This window comes from Numida meleagris, chromosome 6, assembly GCF_002078875.1.
Source record: "Numida meleagris isolate 19003 breed g44 Domestic line chromosome 6, NumMel1.0, whole genome shotgun sequence".
Taxonomy (NCBI): Eukaryota; Metazoa; Chordata; class Aves; order Galliformes; family Numididae; genus Numida; species Numida meleagris.
The window spans coordinates 54,142,966-54,164,534 of record NC_034414.1 but is presented as its reverse complement, the minus strand read 5'-3'; the positions used below and the strand labels follow the sequence as shown (position 1 = coordinate 54,164,534).

Below are 21,569 nucleotides of genomic sequence, written 5' to 3'. Positions count from 1 at the left end.
CCGGGAGGCATGCGGTGGTGTGCATATGTAGCTGGGTGGTGCTGAGGGGGGCAGAGGGTGCTTAAAGACTCTTTGGATCAATTAGGGCTCAAGTCGGTGAGAGACAAGCCAAATACCTCACGGGATGGCTCTATCTTTGGCTGCAGTACGGTGTGGATGAGATTACAAGCAGCTTCCTGCTGACAAAGCTTTGGAGGAATAATAATATCTGGAATACTACGGAATTTGGGAATAATAATATTGGGGGGATAATAACACCCTCTAGGGAATAAGGTTGTCTCTCTATTTCATATGATCATGACAAAGAGGAGCTGTAGCTTCTTATACGTAGCAGGAATTAGCAGCTTCTTCAAGGTCTACGTGCCAGTTCCAGTTGAAATGTTCCCAGCATGTGTTCTGGCACTGCAGATGGGATGGGGATCTCCCTGCAAAATAAAACAAGGGGAGTTTCCAGATCTGCTGGAAATCTCACTGCTTCCTGTGCCTGGGAGTAAATAGTGCTCAGAGATTTCACCTTGGCATCTGCTCTTCCTCCTTCCAATCACTTAAGGGCCAGGTAGGGTTTTGCTTCATTATTTTCTCTTTAAGAGCCAGATTTTTATTTACTGTTCGTGTGCATAGCTTCGTCAATTCAAAGGGGCTCTGCTACTTTAACTAAGCTGAGATTGTAATACTCCTAAAAGATGGTTTAGGATAGTGAACCCAGAATTTAGGACAATGTTGCTAGAAATAAATAACTTGATTTGCATTTCTCTACTAGAATATAAACCAGTTCTGATGTAATTAATTTACTTTGCCGCCACAAAACCTCCTTGCTAGATTTAATACCTGAGGCTAAAGGGGAAGAGGTTAGTTTTAATAGTGAGAGGACATTGCAGGAACATGCCTGGGGGGTGTAGGTTTCTAAGATGGTCTCACCAGATGAGGAAAGTCCCCTGGATGAAAATCCTGTTTTGTGCAGAAGAAGTACATGCGCGGTTCAGTGTTATGTCCTGGCTGGCAAGCCCTCCAGGATGGGGGGGAGTCGACTAGCGTGCCAGCCCTTGGGCAGCATGAGAACAGTGACTGTGCACGTGCTGTGCAGCTGAAGAGCCGTGTCCCAGTGGGGATGAGCCCTGGGATGTGTTGCTGTTACCGATCTGCTGCTTGTCCACTGGCTGCTGACCTTGCCTGCCAGCTGCAGACGTTGGAGATGCCATCGATTCCAAAGGGACAGAAACTGGGCGAAGCATAACATGGCTCTTCCTTGGCTGGCCCTGCACAACAGCAGGGGGATTTGCTCCTTAATTTAAAGGGATCAGCAGGCTCAGAGAGCTCAGGGCTAGCTGAAGGAAGAGCAGAACAGACAGGCAGAGCACGTCTGAGCTCTTAGCAGCAGCACGCAGGCTGCTTTGCTGCTTCAGCACTGCCTGCTGGCGTCTCTTCCATTGGAACCAGCAGTGCCTCTGAAGCAGCTGCCTGCTTCCTCCTCTGACACCCAGCAAGGTGCCATGGTGGCAGCTGCACCTGTAAGGAGAGCTGCTGAGGATGAGTGACTGAATCCAGGGGGATTTGCTGTGGGTAGGGCTGGCCTTGGGCTGTGTGCGTGCTGGTCTGCATAGGCAAAGCACCATCTGGTGAGAGGTGAGTGCTGCAGGAGGCAGCAAGGGCAGGGAGTGCTTTTGCGAGCCAGCTGTGCAGAGACACCCATGTGTTTGTGTGTATATTTGTATATATTGCAGCAGGACTGCTAGGAAAATAAGAAAGGCTGGTATGAAATCACATCTCTATCAAGCACAGATGTGAACACCTAATATGTAAAGCAAATACAGAATGGTGGCTGAAGTTGTTAGAAAACCCTCTGAGCTGTAGGAAAAGAAAGAATCCCGAAAGTGAGAAAACAAGCTGCACTGCCTGGATCTGTTTGCTGTGAGGCTCAGAAAAGGGGAGAGAAATCAAGTCAAACTCAGTGGGTTTTTGATTGGAAGAAGTTCTGCCTAGCTCAAAAGTCATGGCCATGGCAGGTGCTCAGAGGTGCCCTTAAGATGATCACAGTGGTTGTGACATCAGGTGTGCAAGGGAGACATCTGACAATTACGCCTTTTGTTTCCTTTCCCAGGTTTGACAGCAAGGTGCCTTTTTGATCTGCAGTGTGCATGCATTTGTATTTATACACACACTCAGCTCTATCACTTCAGCAGAGCCATGAATGGCTTAGCTGAGCGTTTAAACAAATGCAGGGCCGATGTACACACTCCAGCATCCAATGCAAATGTTCCATTTTGGCATTTGTAGTTCCCTGCAGCTGTACAAAACGTGTTCTTTCTTGCGGCACTGTGAAATTATGAGGCTGCCATGTGGATTTTGCTGAAGAAAAGCCAGTCCTGTGGTTTATTTCCCAAACACTGATGAGTTATATGGCAAAGCAGCTGGGCTGAGGGGTTCAGCACCTCACAAGGCCCAGGCTGGCTGGATGCATGCAGTGCATGATGCCTGCCCATAGATGAGGTCTGGAGCTGAGTGATGGAAAAACAAAAGACCCAGAAAACTCATAGAGGTGGATATCTTTCTGATGCTGCAGAGATTGGACCAGCCAAGAAATTCCTACTGACTGTGTTACACAGCCAGAGCCAGAACTGTAAATAAAATGGTTGCATTAGTTCAGATATGAAGAATGTTTTTTCCTGCCAGTGAAGAGTTAAAAATCAGAAACCCCACGCTCCCTCTCTTCCCTGCTTGTTTACTACTGGCCACTGCGGGAGATGGAGTATTGGCTTGGAAGGCCTCTTATTGACCTTATTACATTCTTATAAAAAGCAAGCTGTTTTCTGGTTTAGAGCAGAGATTTTCTGCTCACAGAAAAATCTTTCCTGGTTATTTTTGGCGCTGGAGCCAACCCCGCTGCGGGAGCTCCAAGGCCGCCCAGGTAATGGCACGGTCTGCAGGAGCCCATTAAGTGGTATTCTGTGAGATGAAGAGGGCACTTCCAGGCTTGAGTTACCTGAGAGTAGTTTAAAACCATGGTGCTTGCTGTGGTATTCACTGCCTGCCATCAGAACTGCTTGAAAATAAGGCAGCAAAAGCATTTGAGCAACTAGCTTTGAGAACAAGAGAAACTCTGACCGTAGAAAGGGATTGGACTCGTTAGTGTGTGACCTTAAGGCTCAAGGCAAGAGCAAAACTTGCACAGACTGCAAGATTGTGGACTATTGTTATATGAACCAAGACTTGTTCCAGCAATTCTTTCTCTTTCCAGAGCCTTCAGGCTGGGAAATGAAGAGCCTGGAGTGAAAAATGCATTTCCTTCTTGGACTGTTATGGGGGGAGAAATGCAAAAAGGATCATTATTACTATTATTTTTTTTTAACTACTGTAGAATTGATGTGTTGGAGGGAAGAATATTGTAATGTGCTTTCTCTGACAATGATTGTTAAGTCCTAGATGCTTTCAAGAGTGCATTGGTACCAAGCTCTTCTGGTGAGAAAACATATGAGGAGATCTGGTTCTACTGAGGAGCCAAAGAGAAAGGCAGGAGGGTTATATTTCTTGATGCTGTGAGAACTAAACCACATGAGGAGGAAGATAAGGCTGGCAGGACTCTCAAAGGCCCGAGGTGCAATACATCCCTGCTCACATTCATGAGTGCCTCTGCAGCTTGTGTAATATGTGATCTGATTAATGTAGGAGAGAGTTGTGGGTACGGGACTTGTGCTCTCCAAGGAAGGGCAATCTAATGTTCCTTCCTACCTGTACTGTGATTGTAGAAAGTTTCTCATTGCGTATCTATTATGTTCAGAATTCATAGCAAATCAACGCAGGTTGTAATTTTAACAGAAATTGACCCTGTAAACCAACTGATCAAATCTTGGGTTAAGATGACATGGCATATGCAAATCGTATGCAAAGCTCATGCACAGTTCTATACAAAGATCACACTCTACCACAAGCTACTTCTCTGACTTCAATTAAAGCTTTGCCCAAGTCAACTTGAGCTTTGTACACATAGCTCTATTTGGGCTTTGCACATGATTTGCATATGTCATGTAATGTACTGTGTGGTATTGCATACTAGCTGTCTCTTCCTAATTAATACATGATAAAAACTTGTAGAGAATAATGATTAAGAAAAATTTGCGCATAAGGAAATTGCTTGCAAATGACCACACTGGCAAAATAACAACCCAGTAATATTGCAGTCCCATTTATTTTCTGTTAGGTTTAATCACCACTAATAATTCAGTCGAGGGTAATTAATCTTTGCTGATCAAAGTACAGGAAAGGGCTGAAGTACTGTAGCTGCATCATAATGACATGTAATGCTGACGATGCACAACTGCCTATTTGCAGAGAGATGTGAAGATGTCCTCATTGGCATACAGTCAATGAGCATGAGTTCATTATCACTCAGTAGTGGATAGAGGCTCAAATAATGAAGTAAAAGAGCCCCCAAATACATAGGCAGAAGCTTGCAACTAATTCTGATCTCATTCCCTGAGCTGCAGGGAAACAGTGGTAGAAACCATTGATGAAAAGGACCTTTAATATTCTTATTACTCTTTTTTCTTTCTGAATTGGACTGTCAGGTTGAAGTTCGGCTTATGCCGAACTGAAGAAGCAGAAGGCTTAACTCCCAGACCCTGAGATTCCATAGCAGAGTCATGTTCCCAGGTTCCTTGTATTCCTTGGTACTCCTCCAGTATCAAATGGACCGATGAGTCCTTTGTTGAAGAGGATTGCTTCTCTGTATGTCGTGATGCCTCATAGCTGCTGCCTTGACCATCCTCCCCTGGGACAGGTGGTTGGTGAACCATGGACTGTGGGCAAGAGATTGTGCAGTGAAACCAGAGAGTGGCTGAGAGCGCAAGGCAGAAAGCAAGCGATGTTCCCATTTTAGCTCCTCCTCTATCAATTTTTGAAGGAGAGTTTCAGATTCTGATTGTCTGGAACTAGGCACAAATCCAACTGGATCATTTCCATCCCTATGGCCAGGGAACTGGCCAGGGATGTGTTTCCTCCTGATTTACTTCAGCTAAGAATTAGATATATAACATGCTTGAACTTGCAAGGCTTGAAGTCAGTGCTGTGCTGCTCTGTTTTGCAGATGACATTTAAAAAAATCTCAACACCTAATTTATTTAGTCAGAGTTCACTTATTTTAATCTTTCAACTAAGTCCTTGTTTGGGAACTTTGATCTGAAAGTGATGTTTGTTTTCAGAGTACCAAGAAACATTCTTTCCATGTCTGAATATTTTGATTAAAATTCTTTTGATATTCCCTGTTATTGATACTGACACCAAATATCAGTGGTATTAAAAAACAACAACACCTATTGCTAAAAGACAGACAGTATTTAGAGTTATAACGGTCCCAGAGTACAGTGAATCAAAACTGGAAATCCATCAGTTCTTTGGCTGCTAAATCATTTCCATGTTGGGTTGGCATTTATCTTCCAGAATAGAGAAGCCTTTCAGGGAACAGCAAATATCTGGCAGGGGGCCAGAGGCCTTGGATATAAGACAATTAGCACAGCAGGGGGAAAGATGGGCTTCCGGAATTAGACATGAATAAGAAATATTTGTAAGGCGCACTTTAAATTATTGGTTTGATCACAGCAAATGTTTGTCACGTTTCTCTTGATGGGAAGCGCAGTGCTGTATTGCTTGTCTGGTTTTGCTTTCTTCTGCAATTAGTTTCACCACTGAATGGTAGGACTGGTACATATCGCACTTGTTGTCCTGCTCTTCATCTTTAAAAGGCTACTGTATTTGGTTCAAAACAGATAAAATGGCAACTCGCTGGCTGTTGCAAAGACAGACTAATCCCTCCTAATCTGCTGCCTCTCTCTTCATACATAGCTTTAATTAGACATGAGGATTTAAGCCTTCGCATTCTGAGGCATGTTACAGTCAAACTAATAATTAAGAGGATATATTTAGATGGTTTAAAAAGCCCACTGTACTTCTAAGTAAATCTTGATGTTTAAAAGTGCCAGAGGGTTTCAGGCTCCTCACAGTGTCAGAAGCTGTAAATTTGCTCTTCTTACTGTCAAAGGGAGATATCCCAATCCTAGAACATAAACAGTCTGTCGAGTCTTGAATATTAAAAGGTTTCAACCGTCTTGTGGTACTCAGGAAGACAAGGCACAGTTTCATTGATTAGAATCATACGAGCAGAATTCTGGAATTTCTTTAAGATTTATCTTATGAAGATGAAGAATTAACGAGGGCTTATAATCTTGGCTAGTGTTAGGTAGTGATACAGTGTCTGCTTTAGGACATTGCCCTGCATGAAAAACATAGGTAAACTGAAAGGCAGTAGTTCAGGAGAGAACTGAAAACATGAATCTGAAAAATGTCAGGTTTTTTCAGTCTAGAGAAGAGCAGACTGGTGTGTGATTTTGTGATCTTCAGATGTGCAACAGGCTGTTGCAGAGCAGAACGAGCAATCTGGTCTCCACAATTGACAGAAGAAGTAATGGGCTTAAAGTTCAGAAAGGGAAATTCCATTAAAGCATTAAGGAATTCCCTGATGAAAATGTAGTTAAAAACTGGGTGATACTGTCTGGGTTAGTTGTGGAAGCTCATTGGAGGTTTCCCATAGCAGGCTAAAGCAATACCTGTTAAAGGTGGTTTAGATCGATGTCTTCATTGGCTTGAATAGTTTCTTGAAGTTGCTTTCAGCCTCATTTTCTACAGTTTTCACTAATCATTCTCTCCTTTCACACATGATCATCATTTATGGCTTGGACAGTTGGGCTTGGACAGTTGACAAAATAGCATTGCTGGCCTCCAGGAGGATGCAAGACAGTTAGGCGTGTGGACAACTTTGAGGAATTATTCCCTAAGCTGTAGTTCCTGTGGGACACAGCAATCGCTTGAGATGGACTATTCATTTTTCTGAACCACAAAATATTTTGTTTGAAATGCCAGAATATATTGAATATTTTCAGCCAAAATCTACCTCTCTTTACTGGTTTTTAGGTGATTGTTTTGGAGGGTTTTTTTTTTTCCGAAAGTAGTTATCTCCATTGAGAAGTGTCATTTTTTGCTTGTTCTAGGAAATGCATGAAAAGAGAATGTTCTGCTAGGGAAAACAAAGAAACATACAGTCTTTCCTTGCTCTTTTGCTCTCATTCCCACATGGCGATTTCCTAGAACTGATGATCTTTTTGTGGTATCCACTGCAAAACGAAGCAAGGAAGCTAGGAGCTGCAATGACATCCACTTCTTTATGATTTCACCCTTGGGAGGCATATTCCAAACTTATGAGTGTACAGTGGTAGCAAGAAAAAACCCTGTTATATGATCCTATAATGTTTGGTTATGATCACTTCACCTCTGGTAATGCTGGGGAGAACAGGGCAAAGGCAAAAGATTTTCCTGAAGGTGGCTGCTCCCTGGCAAACCTGTCTAAGAGGGAGGTCTCTGTCAGCTTCCCTTGGTTGAGCTATTATCAGGTAATCCTGAGTTGTTCCACAAGGTGAGTCAGGTCTCCCTCCATCAGGGTCCACCTTCTCCATGGTAATCATAACTCTTATTTCTTGCAGTTCTAATCTGTCAAGATTCCAAGGGCAGGGTTCCTAGAGCAGGCTGGCTCCTCGGGCTTCATTCCTAGCTGCATTTCTTTTGCACAGTTTAACTTCAGTCCGAGCTCTTTCCCTCCCTCTGAGACTTCAGTCCAGCCTGTTTCTATTGTTCAAATGACATCCAAGGTGTTTTGAAACACTGGCTTAAAGGCTTTCCTGCCTGCACTGCTAGTAGCCCAGAATAACTGCACCGTAGGACATCCCCATCTCTCCATCTTCCATGGCAGGAATAATAAAATGGCTCAAAAAGGAAATATCTCCCTTCTTTGACCATGTTAGTATTTCTCTTGGCTGTTTCCAGCCACTTTACAGTTGCCACACAGGAATTATCTGCAGTGCCAGAGTTCCAGTCCCTGGAGTTGCATTGCAATAAAGCCTTCTAAACATCAAGGTAGAAGCTAGAGAATGAGTGTAGCCTTTAAACTGCAGTCTCCTTTGTACAGGGTCAGGTAATTAGGAGGGCCAACCATCTGATTACTAGTAACTGTGAAGCTGTATAGAAACCAGCTATACATGTATATATGTATAAGAAACTTCATGAGGAAGTCAAGCTGGCTTTGGAATTGCCTTTCCTTTCAGTGAGCAGACACCCTGTTCCAGAGCCTTGAGGCAATCTGGAGACCATGGTAATGGGTTACAGTTCTGCATCTTACAGAGACTCATTCAGATCTTCCAAGATTTGCTTCTTTCCTCTTTGTCTAATTTCACTGAAGGCTGCTGCAGAGAAGAGGCAAATTCATGGTTACCTGCAGTGAGCCTCGTGTTCTGAATGGAGTTGAACCAACCCTGTGTTGTACTGCAGACTGTGCCTGGCTCCATGAGAGATACCTGATAAATTAGCACGCACCAGGCTGCTCTTCAGCAATGTTGGGTCTGGGAGGTGAGGCCAGCCAGCCCAGCCTGCTGGGTAATTTCAGTGAGTTGCACTCGCAGGCATGACTCAGTCTGTTGTTCTGTGTTGCAGTTCTGGGAAGTTCTGTCATGTCGGAACCTGCAGGGTGGTGACATCCTTGTAATTTCTCTGGAAAAGCAACAGATACAAGTCAGAGGCTTTAATGTACCTTCATACCAATTGTGCTGTGTACGAGCACAATTTCAATTTAAGCAACTGAGTAAAGAATGACTTGAACTCAATAAATGACAAAATAAAAATAGTTGCATGCCATGTAGTAGGAGAAATATTTTTGTAGCTGTAAGCTTTCATCAGCCAGAGTGGCCTGTAGGTATCCCCTTGCTGAGTACAATTGCACCCATGTGCCCTCCTCCTTCTCCTTGCTACACTCCTTAGCTCTGGTATTAGCATTACAGTCTGATGCCACAATTCAGAAAGGGAAAAGGGATATGAGAAATTCACTTTGGACCTTTGATACTGGGCATGTTACAAAGCACTGTACGCATGCTCTGGCTGCCAGCATTCATGTAACAAGTTCTCTGCAGACATGGCACGTGGGGGTCTGTAATGCTCTTGCACTGGGCACTGCACCCCACTGTTCCTGTACAGCATAGTCAGAGTTCCAAACAAGGAACGGGTATCTACTTGGATTAGGAGTCTCTCAGTGACAATCTTAGTAATAAGCAGTCCTGCCATTCTTGTGCTTCTTGTCACTCAAACCACTTGACTGTGTTTCAGCAAGTGAAATACTTTACTTGCTGCAGCTGATCAGAACTGCTGCTGAAATCATACTTCAGTGACTGTAAATCAAATGCTCTCCATCTCTTTCAACAGCATTTTAACTATGTGTGGGATATTAATTATAGGTTGTCTTTTTCAGATCTATACTCCTGAATTACTTGTTGCTTTAGGAGCTGAAAAACCAGCCACAGGAAGACAAAGGCTCTGCAGTGGCTTTTAGTCTCCCAGGACAAATCCCGAGCTGACATCATCTGCAATTATGGTGCACAAATCCAACCACTCTGACATAAGGTGGTAAATTATTCATGGTTTGGCAACCACCATAAATGAAGAGCGTGCTTTAAGAAACCTCAGAACTGCCAGACTTGTTTTGTCACCACAGACCTACTCGGGCAGTGGCCTATCTCTGAAAACAATGCTTTGAATTATGGTGACAGAGCTCTAGGGTAGGTGTATGTGGAATCAATTATTTCCCCTTGATTACATGGGATTTTCTTAGCTGATATGCGTAGGCTCAAGGATTAAAATCTTTCTCAGATGGGACTGTGTAGTTTCTGCCCCAGAGACCTTGCATTTTTTACTGAACCAAAGCTAAATGCCAGGTGATGCAATTGCAGCAGGAGATTTGGTGGGTCAGTGCAAGGTGGGAGGAGGGTGGACTAATAACCTTGGAGAAGAATATTTCCTGTCTTGCTCTAACAAAACAGTGCTTGCTTCTGTATGGGGCAAAGATGAGTGACATGGACCTGGGCATGTTGGACTGAGTGGGACAGTAACCATGATAGATACAAGTCAGGTCTGTAATTGAGATGTGCTAGCAACTGAGTTTTGAGGAGCTCAGCTGAGCAATGCAAGTATACATCATTCCAGCTTCGGTATATTTGAGGTCAAGAGAAAAGGAACAATCCTTGCCTCACCTGTTGGTTGGTTACCTGAGGGGTCCAGTGTGGGTTAGAAAGTCAAAGTTACTGTAAGCAAGCGGCACGACTCATGTTGGTGATTCTGGATTGCTTCACAGATGAGAAGGCTTCAGATTGGACTGAGACATTCCTGGGAGATAGAAGAGGAAGAAATATCTTTGTCATCATTGTTTTGCCCTTATGAGGATGAGGGACAAGCTGAGGCTGACCCAAAGGTGACAGAGGCATCAATCTGGCTGGTTGTTAGGATGTGAGAATGGGTGGAGAGGAAACCCAGCACTGCAGCCTGCTGTAGCTCTTGTAGGTCATGCTTTCTTCCAGGAGACATCAATTTCTGCCTCACTATTGCACATCCCTAGTGCAGGCTGGAAATAATTGTTCAATCCTAAAAGGCAATACCAGTTGTGTGGTAAAATGAATTTTCTTTTTGCTGTTTGTCCTATTTCTTATACATCTTTGCCATATACCATTATTGTCACCATAATGAAAATGTATTTATTAACCAAGGAGCCCTGGGGAAAATTGGCCAGGCTATTGTCTCCTTTGTGGGAGGTGTATCTTGTTACCCAGAGAAAACCCTTTTGCATCAATTACTCTATTGATTTACTCTGTTCATTAAAGGCCTTTTTTACTCACAATCAGCCACGTTATCTAGACATAAAGTAGAGACTGGAATAAATTTTTCAGAAAGTGTGAAACTGCAAATGAACATATACTCATGGATCTTCACAGCCAGTAGGGACCATTATGAGCTTCTAGCTTGACCTCTTGTGTGGCTGAGGGCAGGGAATATGAGCAAGTAACTCATCTGTGTGGTATTAAAGAAACGTGTTCTTTGGAAAATGCATTTTAACTAGTCATTGCTCAGGGACTATGTGTTTATTAGACTGCCCTTATGCAAGCTGAAAATTTAGCTTTTCTCCCTCTTTTCCAGTTCCAGTCCTTAAATTTCTTCCACATCCATTTACCTGGCTGTGCTGGTGGCTCTGGGTAATGCCAGAGAGACCCTGGCAGCCAGACATGATAGTGTGTGCTCAGGCATCTGTTTGGATTGAACCCAACTTCTTGTCATGTGGAAGCCAGGGAACAGAGGGAGGAATCGCATGGTAAAGAATTAAATGACCCTTGCTGAAATGAATACTGACAAAAAGGTGTGTTGAAATTATTTCTTCCTGCTAGTGAAGATGATGAAATGTGTAGTGATTGTCCACAAAAAATATCATTTTCAGAGGCAATGTTGAGTCCTGTTCCTAATCCAAAGGGGATAGCGGAGGGTCTGTTAGTGTCTGCAAGACATCATCTGGCCAGAGATGAGAGTGGTCTGCCCATGCTCCTTGTCCCTGAAGCCATGTGAGTGTGGTGCTGAGCTCCCATGTGAGTGCAGGCTTCACTGGGAGGACAGGATAAATCAGCACCGACCAACTTTGCCAGTGCTGTCCACATAGCATCCCTTGGCTCCGAGCAGAGCTTCTGTCTGCTTGCAGGCTACTGAACATTGCATTGCCAAAAATTTCTCTTGAGACTGGAATGTTCTTCCATCTATGACCTTCCTAGCTAATAGCATATTTTAGGATTTTGCACAATGGCTGAGTACAATGGGGAAAATTTTCAAGGAATAGGGCAGCACTTCTAAAGCAAAGGGCTGGGAAAGGGGTCTTGGAAAGAGCTGGGTGAAAACACACATACACACAATAGGCAACCGCCTATTACAACAGCTGGGAAAGGATCAACAAAGCCATTTTCATTAATGCACATTGGCACTTTTTTGGGAAACTTTTCCATAGATAATCAGCCTAAAGAACCTTAAGGTAAGAACAACTGATTTTTTTAGAAGTTGGAGAAGTGGAAACAGACCAGGTAAGATTTAACTTCTCTGTTTGGCACCTTAAAATGCCCATTGCAGCTATACTTGAAATGCAATAGACTGACTTCAGAAGGAATCATATAATAATCAATATCTTCTGAGAGGAGTATCCATCAAAGGATAGATATTGGCTTGAGAGAATGAGATTTATGCATATTAAAATACATCTGGGTGATGATGCACAATGTATTAGAAGTTGGTAAAAAAAGGCCAAATACTAATTGTCCTTCCAATTAAACAGTGAACCCATGTAAATGAGATGCATCTGCAAACTGAAAATAAAGCCCTTTTTAGGCAGGTTTTTTGAATCTCGACACCTTCACAAAAAGGTCATGCAAATAGTGATAAGTGCATTGCCTCTTAGCAGCTGTCCAGGAGAACCAAAGCATGAAAGCACTACCAGCCACATCCTGGCAATTCCAACTCCCCTTGCAGATCGAGATCCCAATAAAACACTGAATTACAGGAAGTCAATAATTTTATCCAATTAGTCAAGATAAGTGGGCTGGTGCCAATCTGGTATCTCACACTCGAGTGGGATAGACACAGCTGCAGTGGGATGCCGGTGACAATTTTTCCTCTGGCAATCTGGGATAAACATAAATCAGCTTATAAGCATGATGTTTCCAGGGAAATTGGTAGTCCCTTACCCTGCAATTCAGCAGAAATAATTTTGAATCTTTCTCCATCTGCTCACATTTGAGTCGGAGTGATTGTTCAAAGGTGGAAAGCTTGGAGATGAAGCACTTAGATTCCACTCCACCTTCTGGAGCTGTCAGTCAGCATTGGCACGTTGCTGGTGTAACCCTGTGGCCCAGAGTCTGCGCTTTGCCCCCACCTTCATCACCAGTGGATGTGGGAGGAAGGCCTGCAGCTGGGGTAGTTCTCCTCCAGGACTTTGTCACCAGTATGCTCCTGGAAAATGGCCATCAAAGGAGCCTCGCTTCCTGCAGCTCACAGCCTGTTTTGGAGAGCAGAAGTGTGTTCAGTCCTGAACACTGCAGGAGGGAAGCACATTTTCTGAACATGCTGGTGAGCTGATGGAAATGCATACATGAATACTTCATCTGAGGTAGGACTGGAAGGATTCACCCCTGCATGCCTACAGGTCATTCCAATCGTGCTTGCACTTGTGTAGGCTATTTTGCATTAAAACATAACAAAACACTCCAGAATTCTAAAAAGAAAAGACCAAATCAGATGTTTAGTTCAGTAGCTATTACTGCTATATTTATAGCTACCCGGTGCCATAGACTGCCAGCTGAGGAAGAGATTGTGCCTGTAGAAAAAAATTGTGAAAGGGCATTTGCAGTGATGCCCACCACTGTTAAAAGGTCTGAGTCAAAGGAGAGGGGCACAAGTTTTCTTGGAGAGAACCATATGGTAGGACTTGCAGCACAGTGAAGATGAGGGGAATCCAGTAATGCTTAGCAGTGCATCTTGAAAGACAAAAATACCAAACAGTATTAACAAATGTGAAAAAAATTGATAAGCCCCCATTGTTTTTTTCTCCTTGTTCCTGGTGTGTCCAAGAACCAGCACACCCTGCAGTGTCTCTTGTGAGGGACACTAGAGTGGGCCTTAGTGAGCACTGGAGTGGTGATGGCAGAAATGCGTGCTGCTGGAATGACATCCAATCCTGGGCCTTGCTTACAGTAAGAGGGATGCCTGCATCACTTTACGTCTCAGATTATTTTAAGCCTGACATTCTTGCCCTGTGTCTTACTACCTGCAAAAGGTCTGGCATCCTCTACATATTATGAAAAAGACGCATCACGGAACCGTAATCACTGCAGCAGTTGTTGCGTATTAAGCATGGATGTAAGAGAAAAACGTGTATCATGTTAGTGCTGCCATTACATAGATGCATATGCTGGGAACAGCTTTAAGGCTTTTAGCATTTGTTTTCAGCACCTAAAATTCAGTGATGTTTGTGCTTCAAAATGTGGAAGGATAACGTGGATAAGACAAGGTGCCTTAGAACACTGGAAGTTCAGTCTTGGTCGTATTTCTGGCACATGATCTAAAGTAAGTTTTTTTTTTGCTCCAAATAGTTTATGTTGTCCACGGATAGAGTAAGTCAATTCCTAGTATGGCTACTGCTTCTCATTCGCTTCCAAGAAATCCAATTTTTGTTTTAAAAATGTACATCTAATTAAAGGACATGTAATTCAGCAGAAAGTCTTTTAAATGCATAACTGATTATCTACTTCCTGTAATTGCTGGTTTGTATATTGAAACTTAGATTGAGTTGGCAGACAATAAAAGATTATTTTTTAATTAGATATACTCATCCCTATCATTTGGGAATAGAGGATATTTTCCACCACTGCTGTTCTTCCTATCCAGCAACACACGCTAATCTCTTTCTTGCTATCAATGTCATTTTTTTCCAAATGAGAGAGAAACAGAAGCCTTCCTCTCTTGCAGAAGCAGCATGGCTAGGCTGTATTTGTCATTTCTGATAAGGAGTTGATAGTGGGATGTATATGCATGCATTCAGTGGTGCAGAGCAAGCCTAAGTACCAGGGCCAGTTTAAAGTATGGAGATTCACTTGCAATCCTGAAGGATTTTTCATGTTCAGTCTTCATTAGAAATTCTGCTTTTACATTAGAAGAATGTAAACACAGAATTACGACCCCAAAACTATTTTTTTATGGACTCCCAAAATCATTTTTCTTTCCTTGTGACGAATGAAGTAATTGTTAGCTGTCTTAAAAGGCATCTCCTGTAACCTCTTGCCCTGCAAACTCCATCTGAAATGACAACATCTCTGGATGGCTTTCTCTGTATGATAAACGGAATTGCAGCCTACGTTTGGTTTAACACATGCTGTCACAGGTATCAGAGTGTTTGGAGCTCTCTGGTAGTAGCATGGCTGCAAAATAGGGCATCTAGCTAGTGGGTTGGGAGTAAGCTGTATCCAGAGCAAGGGCTCTCAGTTTGCAATTCCTTTCTCATGTGGGGACCACACTTCAAAGCCAGAGATTGAGTCCTTACATCTCTCCAGCTCAGCTTGCTCTCCTCCATCCACAGCTGCTCTATGGTCATGTGGGAGCCAGAACAACTGATTTCATGGCAAAGTAAGGGATGGTTCTATGTGTATTTTTAGTCGTTCTTTTCAAGTCATTCAGAAAAGGAGGTGGCGGAAGCACTGGCCTCCCTTATCAGGTCCTCTCAAGAAACTAGTGTGAACCCATGTGTGTTAGCATCACCACTCCTTGCTTCACATCTCTGGTTAGAAAAGGAAGCCTTGTGATCTAGGGCAAGGCTGTAACTGAAACTACACTGAATTTTGTTTGTCCCTAATTCTACTTAGCCTTCTCCTTCCCACACCTGCAGTCTCCTCAGCTTCCTCCTTCAGACCTTGCATTGTCGCAGCTCCTCTGGTTCAGTGCCTGTTCACGCCATCCATCATTGCTTTCCTCTTGACTGTTGTAAATCTCCTTCTATTGCATTTTTTCCCCGTGGGCCCCTCTCTAAACAAAAAGGATGTGATTCTTCTCTCTGTCCCATTGGCTTTAACCTGTTGTAGTTTGCCGTGACATTATTCATGATTTAAACGAGGCTAAGAGAGAGAACAGTGCACTGAGATTTTCATTATGCCGAAGCCGTGCTATTCTCTTCATGCGGGCTATGGTACTATATCACCCTGTCCCTTCACTGCTTTCAAAGGCTTCCTTTTCTCACCATCAAGCTCAGCAGAATATGAAGGACTTTCAGAGCTTGTTTTTGAACTCTCCTCACCCTGCTTCTCTGATCTCACACCCACTCCCACACACATTTATTTGCCTTTTCTAATCTGGCTATCTCCTGCGGCTGCCTGACTCTGAGCATCTGGGTATCTGTTCTTATTTATGCCTCCCATTCCTGACGCATCGAGCTCCTGAGTCATTTCCCATCTGCCGGCCTCACCTTTGTGGCTCCCCTCACTCTCCCAGCTGGTGAGCAGGCCATCCCACTGCACTGCCTTCCTCCTCTTCAGGACAGGGCTGGCGGGTCCACGTCTCGCTTGCTCCGTGTTGAGTTACGCAGAAGCCTCTTTTTCTTGTGATTTCTGAATATCTGGTAGCTCTGTGAAAAGGGATCCCTTTCCAACACTGGATGTTCTATGATTCTGTGATTTTCTGACTGTCTGCATGTGGGTGAGCCCAGCCCCAGTCTCCCCCATTAGTCTCTTTCTTTCTGTCTGTCTGTCTGTCTTTCTGTCTTTCTTGAGGATGACTGCTGTGTTGCTTACAGGCTCTGTGGCGGGACTCCCCACTCCAGCATCCTCCACCAGGGTTGCTTTCCATCTCCTTGCTGCCCCAAAGGGCACACGCTTGGCAAGGTGTCTGAAGATGGTTAGGAGGTGTCTGCTGAAAGCATGTTTGGCTATCTCCTCCCGGACATGTCATGATCATGGGGTGCCTCTGCCTGCAGGTCTTGCTCTACCTGCTATGCCCCATGGTGTTGTTCAGCTAGTGCTGGCAGAGCATGGGTATTCCAGGATCAGTTGGCAACTAGGGACCTTTCTGTGATTAAACACTGCTAATAAAGCTTTGTCAAAGCTGATGTTTTTCAGGCTGCATTTTAATGCCATTGATTCAGGATTTATGCTCCTGCAACAGGATCCTCACGTGTGCAGGCGGAGGCGGCTCGTTTCTTTCCTTCAGTAATTGCTCAGCTGCCCTTTCTGTGGAGAACGGAAAGTGAGAGGTGGTGAGCAGCTGAGTAACCTCTAGCTGCTACTGCATCTTCAGGAGGCCTTTCTGTCTGGCAGGTGTAACCTTTGGAGAAGACGTATGCTATCATCACTCTTCCTTTCCACCCACCGTGCTACAACTGAGGTGATGTGTGATTGGATGATTCTCAGAAGAACCTCAGGGCAGGGCTGCTTGAAATATCTGGGTATCAAATATACTGATCAGCTCTATAAAGCTTCCTTTCTATCAGGGAACATATACATCCCCAGTGCTGGAACAAATTCCATGCAACTTTTTGCCTTTCCAATTGGTCCTTGCAATGCCTTGCAGCTTGATATGGTACTCATACATTTGTGATTACCTAGACAGTAAGGAAGACTAATTTTTTTTTTTTTTTAGAGGTGTGCCACCCTCCCAAAAGTTTGGATAGCACTGACTTAGAGTGATCTGAGAGAAGCTGAGCCTTATTCTGAGCTTTAATAGCTTGCGTGAGGCTGATAGGTGAGAGGACAGCAGACTCAGACCATGTAACCCTCACCTGCACTTGGTGTACTCTTTACAACACCTTTGTGAGAGAGCTGTGGGAAGAGGTGGCTGCAGGACGTGAACAGAGGGGAAACTGTCAGAGCTTTATACCCCTTTACACAAAGAGTAAAGTCACACATATCCCAAAGACCTTGGGATATGTGTGACTGCATATCAGTTGTTTTCCATGGGAGTGAGTGGGGCTATTGTACACTGTGGGCAAGCACACTCTTCCACCAAAGAATTTGAAGTCAAGCAATTTGTTACCTCTCTCTGGGATTTCAGAGGCTCAGACTGCTCAGACAGAGTAAAAATTTCAGACGCATTCCCTGTATGTGCTCCTATAAGCTATAGAGTGCAAGGTATGCCCAGCACTTCCAGAAGCCATGGGCCTTTGGTCTGCACACTGGACAGATTGTCTGTATGTGCACAATAAATGCCATGTGTTTCCATCCGCAGACCATCTGTGAAACGTAGGCATAGTATGTCTGATGCTTCCGGAAAACCTGGAACAGAAATATGGCATCCCTATGGCTGATGCTCTGCAATGCATCAGAGACCAGAATTTTCAAAGGACTTGGGGCTTTCAGCTGCTGCTGATTTCAGCATATCTTCCAGAGAAGGTGCTGTGCAGAACTTGGCCTCCGTGGCTGGGACATTTGGTAGGACAGATGTTGCATGTGAAGGTCATAAGGTGACAAAGTTCTTCACTGGGAGGCTCTTTGAAGACAGGGGTGCATCTTGAAGTCTACACAGCGCAGCTGAGGCCAGGGGGAAATTTTATTATGATTTCAATGTGGTGAAAGGGCTGTGTGGCTCTTAATGGAACTCTCTCGAGAAAAAAAAAAAATGCACCTACTGGCATTGATGGCTGTTTTGTTTTTTCATTTATTAACCACCCTTGAAATACCAGGCTATTGTAAAAGTATCACCATTTTCCTCTCCAATGGATACCTGATTCATATCTTGTGAGCTGTGCATGCCCTGCCAAATGAGAGTGATGTGTTTCCCAGCTGATAGCTTAATAACTCTTCAAGTGACTTACTGTCTCGCTTAGTAGCTCTGGTAGACTAGATCTCCTGATGTGCCATCCCCATGCAGAACAAAATTTACTTAATTTTGCTCTAATTTAGAAAGGAATTTGCATAAAAGTTTAGCAGTGAGAAATTGCCCAGAGGCTTTTCTCTTGGATTTTCCCTATGGGGAGATTCACATTTTAAGCTCTCCCAAACTAAAAGGTCATCCCATTTTTTTCCGAGCCTTTCTGGAGACTAACGTATAGCCAATATTTATACAGGAGAACGTTCTCATTAGCCCACTCCAGCTGTTTCTCAAGATTATTTGGAAGATTTTTCACTTGTGCAATTCACCCATAGGAAGGAATGAAGTGAAGGGAGATTTTTGGAGAGAAGGTATAGCACAGGTATAGAGAGGTGAAAATGCCCGTGCTCCCACGGGGGGTTTTACTGCCTCTGGAATTGGGATAGGTGTCCGGGAACAATTCAGCAGTACTTCACATCTAGTTCATCTTAAACTCCTTTCTTAGCTCACCTAATTCTCCTCATCTCCCATTCCATTTCCTTTTCTCTGGACCCTCCTACCTGCCAACTCTGATTCATTATGCTGGCTCACAGTAGCTGCAATCCCAAGAAGACAGAGCAGCTATTGAAAGCATTAAGCTGTCTGTGCTTAGCTTCTCTCTCGGATGTGGTCCTTGCCATCCTATTGTTATCATCAGCCATCCTGCCATTCCTTATCACTGGTATCTTTGCTGAAAAATCATTGTAAGGTATCCATTTAATTTTGGGGCAGGAATCTTCGTGTCTTTAAGCTCTTGCTTACCTGCCCCACATCTTTCCCTGCTGTTTATTTTATTCATAGGTCTGAACTGCACATTTCTGTTTAAATTTGTATCCTTTGCAAGACCTCATTCTGTTTAACTTCTGGCATTTCTCATTTTAGTCTTGAGCCTCTTGGCCTCTGAAGTACTGTTCCCTTTGCTGAGTTGTCTTTTTTTCCATTCTTTTCTGGCTCTTGGTTGATTGCTGTTATCCTTTGTTGAGGTAGCTTACTCATTCAGTTAAATTTAGAGTAATTTTTACAGGCTTTGGTTTTCCCGATTTGGGAGTTATGCTGGAGGTAGTTTCTATACTTCTGGCTGAAATCTCAGGCTTTTCCCACATTTAGGGCTTTCAGTTCTTTAGTCCAGTGGAGTTCACTAATTATTTCCCTTATTTTCTCAAATTTTGCCCATTTGAAATGAAGAACCTTAATTACAGACCTCTTTTTGTTTACTCTTCCATTTAAATTAAACTGAATCAACTTGTGATCGCTCAGTCAAAGGTTTTCTTTGATCACTTCTCCTGTAATGTGCTTGCTATTGACCAAAATGAAACCTAAAATAGCATTGGTGGTTCAGCACACTTTGGTGGATTAATTTGTTGGCAATTACATCTAAGGCTGTCTGGGTCATGCTGCAAATAGTAGCTTCTGTGTGAAACTGTATTTATTTATCTCAAATGTAGTTCCTTAATGACATGGTACATCATCTGTGATCTTGATAAAGAAGCAAATCAAATGTTAAAAAGCCTGGAGAGGAACAGAGAACAGAACACAGAGCATTTTTATGTGACTTTGTAACTCTTCAGTGCACGTGTATTTCTGATACACCTCATCTCTTGAGAGATAAAACATAAATGGAAAATGTTCAGACATGGGCAGCAAGAATGAAACATGGAAAAGCTCCTTTTTGAGGAAAAACTGGCAAGAATGAAAGTTGTCAAGCTGGAGAAGGGATAAATGAAGGTATCTCTACTGGGGTCAGGATATCATTAAGATGGTAAATAAGGAGGAGTTGTTCACAGGAAGAACAGATTATGATGTCTCCAAAATGGTTCCCACGTCACAGGCAGAGATAACACAGGAAGATTAATAGCAATTTATTTTTGGTTTTCCTTTCTTTGAATACTTGTACAGGCCAGGGTAGCATTCAGCTCTGCATGCTATGTGCTTGCCATTTTACTTAATTTCCAGGCACCTTTTCAGATGGAAGCTTTTCAGTGCTTTCTCCATGCTCTGGTAAGCAGCAGGTCGCGGTGAAATGCCAGGAAGCATACACCTCTGCCAGTGTTGTCTAAGGAATAAAGGTAGGTAAGGTCAACCAATTAAGGAAGTGTGACTGGCTCATAAATATGTCCGAGATACTGGTCTCACATATGGTGTAGCTGTGCAACTGTGTTCTTAGGGGGCAGAAATCCTGTGACAAGACCACTGCACTCTGCTACCAAACTTTATCCTGTTCTGTCTACCTCTCTGCTCACAGAAAGCGCTGCCAAAGCTGAGTTCACAACATGCAAACCTCCAACAGCTGCCTGATGTTCTTTTAATCTTTCACATATGCTGCATTCAGCCTCCTCACAGTTACAAAAAATACACACTGCAGTTTTTTAAATCCTGAAGCTTCCCATGAGGTCTCTGTTTTGACTTATGTGTCCCCCCACCCCCCACAAAGCAAAGGTAACAGGCACTTTGCCACTGCCAGATGTGCTCAAGCAATGGGTATGAGTTTGAATGACTGGGGTCTTTTACCCAGCTCTTGGTAGCTGGCCCTAGATGGTAAAAGATGTAGATCTGTTCCGGTGCATGTGGGGGGAGCACTCTGTTTTCCCTGGGTTGTTTAATTCCTCAACCTTTTGTCTCGTCTATTAATGTTCTTAGTTCCTCAGGCAAGCTTTCTCTGCACTATTTGTTCAGAGCCAACAACAATGAGATCATAGCCTGGCCCCTGAGCACCACTGTAATGCTGGGATGAATGATCCTATTTTTAACCACACAGATCATACTGGTGCACTCTCACTTTGACGCTTCCCGACCAGTCACATGCACATCATTCTGATGATCAGGTATTTTGTGGTTGCTTTGAAAAATGTCAGTTTACTACAAGTTTAATATGAAGAGGAATATAAAGAAGCAGTGTTCCTACTCCGTCTCTCATGCGATAATCTCCTTTGGATGTTTTCCAAGCTTCCTTCTTCTCTAGGATTTGGTTTTAGTGTTTTTTGTCCCTAAAAATCATTGATCGTTGCCCCTACATTAGTCTGCCTTTAGAGCATCCTCAATTAAAGCTCATCAAAAGTTGATTCCTTTTTTTTAAACTCATGGATACATTTACTTTAACAAATTCTTTTAAATTTTTTCATGTTTCGTCATTCCTCAGACTTCCTATTAAAACGTTCTACATTAAATCTTTATAATCTTCTTCACCTTCACTATATGCCAGTCTATGTCTGATTATTTCAAAGCCAGGACTGGAATTCTTCGTTTTCTCCAGCATTTCAGACTACTTTTCCTGGGCTGCCACCCTTGTTCTGACCCTG

General features: G+C 43.4%; 1 long non-coding RNA gene across 1 annotated transcript in view; it reads left to right on the top strand.

The window, feature by feature from the left end:
* Nucleotides 1-11,247, top strand: part of LOC110401712 — a 57,613-nt gene extending 46,366 nt beyond the window's left edge. Inside the window, exons 2-3 of the long non-coding RNA XR_002440549.1 lie at nt 9,338-9,644; nt 10,217-11,247. This is a non-coding gene — a long non-coding RNA (uncharacterized LOC110401712). The remainder of the gene's footprint in view (nt 1-9,337; nt 9,645-10,216) is intronic.